The sequence below is a fragment of the Nicotiana attenuata genome, unplaced genomic scaffold (genome assembly GCF_001879085.1).
Source record: "Nicotiana attenuata strain UT unplaced genomic scaffold, NIATTr2, whole genome shotgun sequence".
NCBI lineage: Eukaryota > Viridiplantae > Streptophyta > Magnoliopsida > Solanales > Solanaceae > Nicotiana > Nicotiana attenuata.
In genome coordinates, this window is record NW_017673315.1 from 12366 (window position 1) to 19195 (window position 6830).

Sequence of the window (6830 nt, forward strand, 5' to 3'; positions counted from 1 at the left end):
CATAAGGGTCGTTGAGAATAGTTTCCTAACTGAAACTTATTCATGGAAAGGAATTTCGTGAATCGCTCTTATTCTATCTCATTTCATTTCGTCTCAAGGAAGGAAATTTTCCCAAATAATACCTTCTTTTTGTTTGTTGAATTTCTCTTTGATTATCAATGTGTGATATTTTAAATTCTCATTACTAATGAATCCAAATGATTTATGTCTTATCCTTCCTCTCCTATGTAAAAACAATCGTGCCTTATAGTCTTCATGTGATAAATATCTTGCGCTTGATAAAACATGCTCAATATTTTCCAACAAAGAATAAAAGAGAAAAGGAAAGAATGAACTTTTATTCTTAGAATTGATACATGAATATAATTGTGATTATTGATCAAAATCAACTTCACTATAGAATATATTTCGGCATGCTATATATAGTATAGATTTGATACCCTCATGAAGTCCCGAAAATTATCGAATAATATACTCAGTGGCAGATACAACACATAAATTTATAAATACGTGTAAATCGTTACTTACTGGACATAGTCGATCTTAATAACGCCAGCGACAGGATTAGCAATGGTTGAGAAGGCTTCTTTAGAGAGATCCAGGGTTCCACCACATCCAGGGCGATGATCCACAATCTTTACCACAATACTCTTGCCAGTGCAAGGGTGTGGCACTGGATTTGTTGGACCAGTGCATGTGACATTGAATGTTTTGCCACATATTCCCACCATTATTCCAAAGAGGATCACTTGCTGCTGCTATAATGGTACCTTGGGCTGTGTTTCCATAACATGCTGAAGCTGCACCAATAATAATAATAAAACCTCAATTCTAAACAAGTTCAGAATTACCCATATCAATTTGTTTTTTTTTCTTTTGGTAATATTAAGCGAATAATTGAATGAGACACTTGCGTTGTTTCTCACTTGAATAACATAATTGTTCTTATTTTTGTTTCTAAAGTTAAATGGCTCATGTATCATCAATAACCTTTTTATTTTTTATTATTTCATAAAATGGTTAGTAATTTATCATACTATTTTTTCTTATCAATAAAGCTATTTTTTTTAAAGTTTAAATTCAAGCATTGGTGGTGTAAAAATATCAAGCCATATACAGGGTAATAATTGTAGTTAAATATCTCAATAAATATAAATTATGATAACTAACTTGATATTATAAATTAATATTTATTTATAGAGTAAAGAAAATTTACACTACTCGGTGTATGCAACGTCAATCGCATTTTGTTTGCGTACAAAACTAAAATACTTACGAACATATTGCGTATAAAATGTGGCAGTCCCCGGTGTCGCCAAAGCTATAGAAAGCAAAGTAGTCACAACACCAATAATGGGCAAAATAATTTTAGGAATTGCCATTTCTTTTATAAAACTATTTTTACTTCAGTGATATAGTATTTAACCAACAACTATCTTTATATAGTATTTTTTCTAAGTGTCCAATATCTAAAATATAGTAACCAATTAACAGAATTAAGGCAATTCATTTATTATGTATTTCTTGTCTTACTATATACATTTGAATTACAATATTTTCTTATTCCACTTGTGATTGCATGACAATAGTTCTAACGCAATTTTTTAGGTGGGTTAATTATTACATATCACCTGCGATATGGCAAGTTAATAATTTTTTTAATCATAGTAAGTTAATAAAGAATGTTTTATCTCTTTAGCCTTGTGTAAACTGTTAAATTTATCCTACGATAACAATTAAGAGCTATTGTTAGTATGGGTAAAATTGGACGGAATGTCCCTATAATTGACTGGTTTCTAACTATATTGTCTTCATTTTTAATTTTATTTAAAAAATAACCTCTGAAGCCTATACATTTATTTATTGTCAAGAATTTCTCTACAGGATAGATATATTTTATTATATACCCTATTTATACTGTTAGTTGTTCATAAATTCTACCCGATTGACATGACTTTCTAATTGTTCAATTTTTCACAGAACTCTATCATATTGCATTATTTGTGTTATCTACATTCAATCTATTTGTTAAATTATTTACAAACTCTACCCGATTGACATAATTTTGTGCTTATTCAATTATTCATCAGACTTCACCAGATCGTTGCGACTTTTGTATTATTAACATCTACATATTTATTAAATTATTCATCAAAGTCTACCACTTTGGCATAAATTTTCTATATTGTTCAACAATGTATTCTTCTAGTTTACAATTTTAATCGCGATCAAACTACCTCAAATATACTCCAGATGATCTCAAATGTTAAACAAAACCCGTGGATACCAACACAAATGATCCATTATCACCTATTTAATTAGTCCAATAAGTTTTTATGATGATTTTTTACATGTACACAGTGTTTGGTTAAATTTTGATGAGTATTGAATAAGTTTGGGTTGAATGGCGATTGTTTTCGGTTTCGACATGGATTTGAGCATAAATGTTACCACATTTAGCAACGACATTTGATTTGTGTTTCGACTAAGTTATTATATCCGTATCATAATTTTGGAACCATAGCAACTGAAACCATCAAGTTTCGATATCGTATGAGGAATGTATGAGCATTTTACTAAGAATTGGGTTGCGAGCTTTTTCAGATTAATTACAAAATTATCACTGAATTTGTACTTGAAAATCTGCTTTATTTTCAAATATTAAATCCAACATACCTCCATCATTATAAGGTCAAATGGAGTGATTCAAAATCCTAACTTGACTGGAATTTCACGAATAATTCATTGGAGGCATCAAAAGTGAGTTTCGGCATCATTTGGAACAAGAAAAAAGGTATAATAGCTAGGCGTTTATGGCTATTGAAGTTGTTGGAGTTTTCCTCATCTTGAAAGTTTGGGATTGGGAAAATTCAAGGATATTCTTCAAGTTTCTTCCATGGGGTAAGGTCTAAATCATGACCTAAGTATTTTCCTTTGATTTATTCCCTTGGTTTAAGCTTTCATCCATGATTTCAATTGAAAACCCATTTAATTCTTTAAAGCAAGACCTAGTGTTATGTCCTAAATTTTAAACAATTGAAAATGATTTAGAGGCGTTTATTTGCTGTAACGATCCGACCGGTCGTTTTTCCTTTTAGAACACCGTTCCCCTATATAAAGCTGTCACCACCCCAAACCCGGTCGTGATGGCGCCCAACACAATTGCTAGGCAAGCCTGACCACAGTCGTTCCCAAATCAACCGTAAACCTCAAAACCGACAATTTAAAGAAAATATAATAGTTTGAGAATAATAATCCAATAATTTATCGAAGAATAATACTGAGAAATACGAAGCCTGATAAAAGCACTCCCAAAGATCTGGGGTCACGAGTCTAGAGCCTCTAAAACAATCTGAATAACAATATCTGAACGAAAATACTCAAGTCTAGAAATGTAAATATATAAATAAAACTGAAATAGGAAGAGTAGTCAAGTCCTGCGAACGTCAAGCAACTACCTCAACAACTCTGATAAGCTCTGGAAAACAAAGACTGCTCAGCTAAGCCTCCGGTGTACCTGAATCTGCACACAAGGTGCAAGGAGTAGGGGTGAGTACTACCGACTCAGTGAGTAATAAGCATATAAAATGTCCGAAGATAAGAAATCCACGAAATTCCACAAAGCAAAGCTAAAACTAACAGTCCTACACCTTACTACGAACCAACAGCAAAACAACTTCAAATATAACAGTCAAGTAAAATGAAAGGATGCAATGCAATGCACATCAACACGCTGTGGCGTACACCCCGATCCATTTAACGTCGACGACGCTCACTGGGGGTGTGTACAGACTCCAAAGGGGCTCCTTCAGCCCAAGCGCAATATAATCATACCATTCACTGCGGCGTGCAGCCCGATCCATACTTAGTCCATAATATGCATATGAGTCACGTAACAGATTCAATTAATTTCCAATTTCCAATTTATTAAGAAGAATATACTTTAGATATTTAACTTCAGGAAAAGTGACTTAGCATTTTATAACAGTGATTAGACATAGGACTGAGATCAATGATTATACAAAGCATGCTATCACAATGACATTCAACCTCTAAGGATGCTACAGATCGGCACAAGGCCCCAAACACGGCAATAAGCCCAGATATATTCAATACAGAGTGTGTATCAGTCGCCAATATAGAAATATTCTTGTTCGGGATGGACTAAGTCTCAATCCCCAGTCATAACCAATCCCGCACCTGCCATGGGGTGCGAGTCACGCCCTACAATAGCGTCACAACGTGATAAGCCGGGGTTTCAAACCCTCAGGCCATCATATACACCAACTGCTCACCTCTATCCGGCCGTAGAATGGTCCGCAATGCCTTTTCCTTTCGTATCGACCTCCTCGCGCGTCGAATCTAGTCAAAATCACAACGAATACATAAATATGGGTTAAAGAAACATAACCCAATCAAAATACTCGAAAAGTACTAAAATTCACGAAGTTGGTAAAACCCGAGCCCCGGTCCCACTTCTCGAAAAATTCCAAAAATCACACCAACGGATTCCTCGTCTCGCCACGAGTCCGTGCATATAAAGTTTACCAAAATCGGAGCTCGTTTGACTCTCCAAATTCCATTTTTACATCACAGCTTTCCAAGCCCTAGCTTGACCCGTTTTTGATGAATTTTCTACAATTTACATGTAATTTCTACCATAGATTCGAATGTTTAGGCCTAGGAACTTACCTCCAAGTGATTCTCAGTCAAAACCCTCGAATTTCCTTGTTCAAAGCTCTTAAGAACGTCAACAATGGAGGAAAAATATGAAAGGGTCGCGGATGAAATATTATTTTAAAACCCTTCTGTCGCCCAGCGATTTTCGCTTCTGCGGTCCCGCTTTCGCTTATGCGGGACCGCTTCTGCGGCCACATTTCCGCTTAAGCGGTTTTCACTTAGAAGCCCGGACTTCGCTTATGCGACGCGAAGTCCGCTTCTGCGGTTCCTTCCAAAACCGCTTCTGCGGCACCTTGTCCGCTTATGCGGACCCGCTGGTGCGAGCCACCTTCCGCATCTGCGGAATTTCCCTAGCCGGCCACGACCGCTTCTGCAACCACGTACCCGCTTCTGCGGTACCGCTTCTGCGGTCCATTTCCGCAGAAGCGGAAACACCAGATGACAGCAAAATCTGACCTGCAATTATACCTCAAAACTCTCGTTTAACCACCCGAATTCACCCCGAGGCCCTCGGGACCTCAACCAAATGCACAGATATGTTCTATTACTTCATTCGAACTTGCTCGTAACATAAAAACACTATCATAAACACCAAGATCATCGAATTACCACGGATTCAAGCCTAAGTTAAACTAAAACTTCCGAAACTTGCATTTGATCTAAAACCCGACCTAAACACCTCCGAATGATCTGAAACTTTGCACGCATATCCAAAATCACCTAACAGAGCTACTGCAACTCTCAGAATTCCATTCCGACCCTTGGATCAAAATCTCACCTACCATCCGGAATTCGCCAAAATCCAACCTTAGCCAATTCAAGCCTAATTCTACACCGGACCTCCAAATTCAATTCCGATTGCGCTCCTAAGTCACAAATCATCCCCCGAAACTGGTCGAATCATCGGAAATCCATTCCGAGCCTTCTAACTCATAAGTCAACATTCGGTTGACTTTTCCAAACTAACCTTCTCATAAAGAGACTTATTGTCTCATTTCTAACCGAACTCTATCCGAATTACTTCAAATTTTCCAAACACATATAATGAAACATATAGAAGCATAAAACGGGGAAAACGGGGCGGTAACTCCCGTAACGACGGGTCGGGTCGTTACATCCTCCCCAACTTAAACAAACGCTCGTCCTCGAGCGGGTCAAGAAACATACCTGGAGTCTCAAACAAGTGAGGATATCTGCTCCGCATCTCCTGCTCGGTCTCCCAAGTGGCTTCCTCCACGGGCCGACCTCTCCACTGTACCTTCACCGAAGCTATGTCCTTAGATCTCAACTTTCGAACCTGACGACCCAAAATAGCCACCGGCTCTACATCGTAGGTCAAGTCCTCATCCAACTGGATCGTGCTGAAGTCTAATACATGAGACGGGTCCCCAACATACTTCCGGAGCATAGAAACATGGAACACCGGATGAACTCCCGACAAGCTAGGTGGCAAAGCAAGCATATAGGCCACCTCCCCAATCCTCCTAAGTATCTCAAAAGGTCCAATGAACCTTGGACTCAGCTTTCCTTTCTTTCCAAACCTCATAACGCCTTTCATAGGCGAAACCTTCAACAAGACCTTCTCGCCCACCGCATAAGATACATCTCGAACCTTCCGGTCCGCATAGCTCTTCTGACGCGACTGAGCTGTACGAAGTCTCTCCTGGATCACTTTTACCTTCTCTAAGGCATCCTGCACTAACTCTGTCCCCAATAATCTAGCCTCGCTGGGCTCGAACCAACCGACCGGAGATCTACACCGTCTCCCATATAAGGCTTCATACGGCGCCATCTGAATGCTGGATTGATAGCTGTTGTTATAAGCAAACTCTGCAAGTGGCAAGAATTCAGCCCAAGAACCTCCAAAATCAATAACACAGGCACGCAACATGTCCTCCAATATCTGGATAGTACGCTCGGACTGTCCGTCCGTCTGAGGATGAAATGCTGTGCTCAACTCTACCTGTGAACCCAACTCTCGCTGAAATGTTCTCCAGAACTGAGAAGTAAACTGGGTACCTCTATCTGATATAATAGAAACTGGGACCCCATGCAACCGCACAATCTCTCGGATGAAAATCTCTGCTAACCGCTCCGAAGAATAGGTAGTGCATACAGGAATGAAGTGTGCGGACTTGGTCAGCCTATCC

The 6830-nt window shown here is 38.5% G+C and overlaps 1 pseudogene; it reads right to left on the bottom strand.

Annotated features, from left to right (window-relative positions):
• Window positions 1-524: 524 nt before the first annotated feature.
• LOC109216031 lies at window positions 525-1382 on the bottom strand (annotated as a pseudogene).
• Between the last annotated feature and the right edge of the window lie 5448 nt (window positions 1383-6830).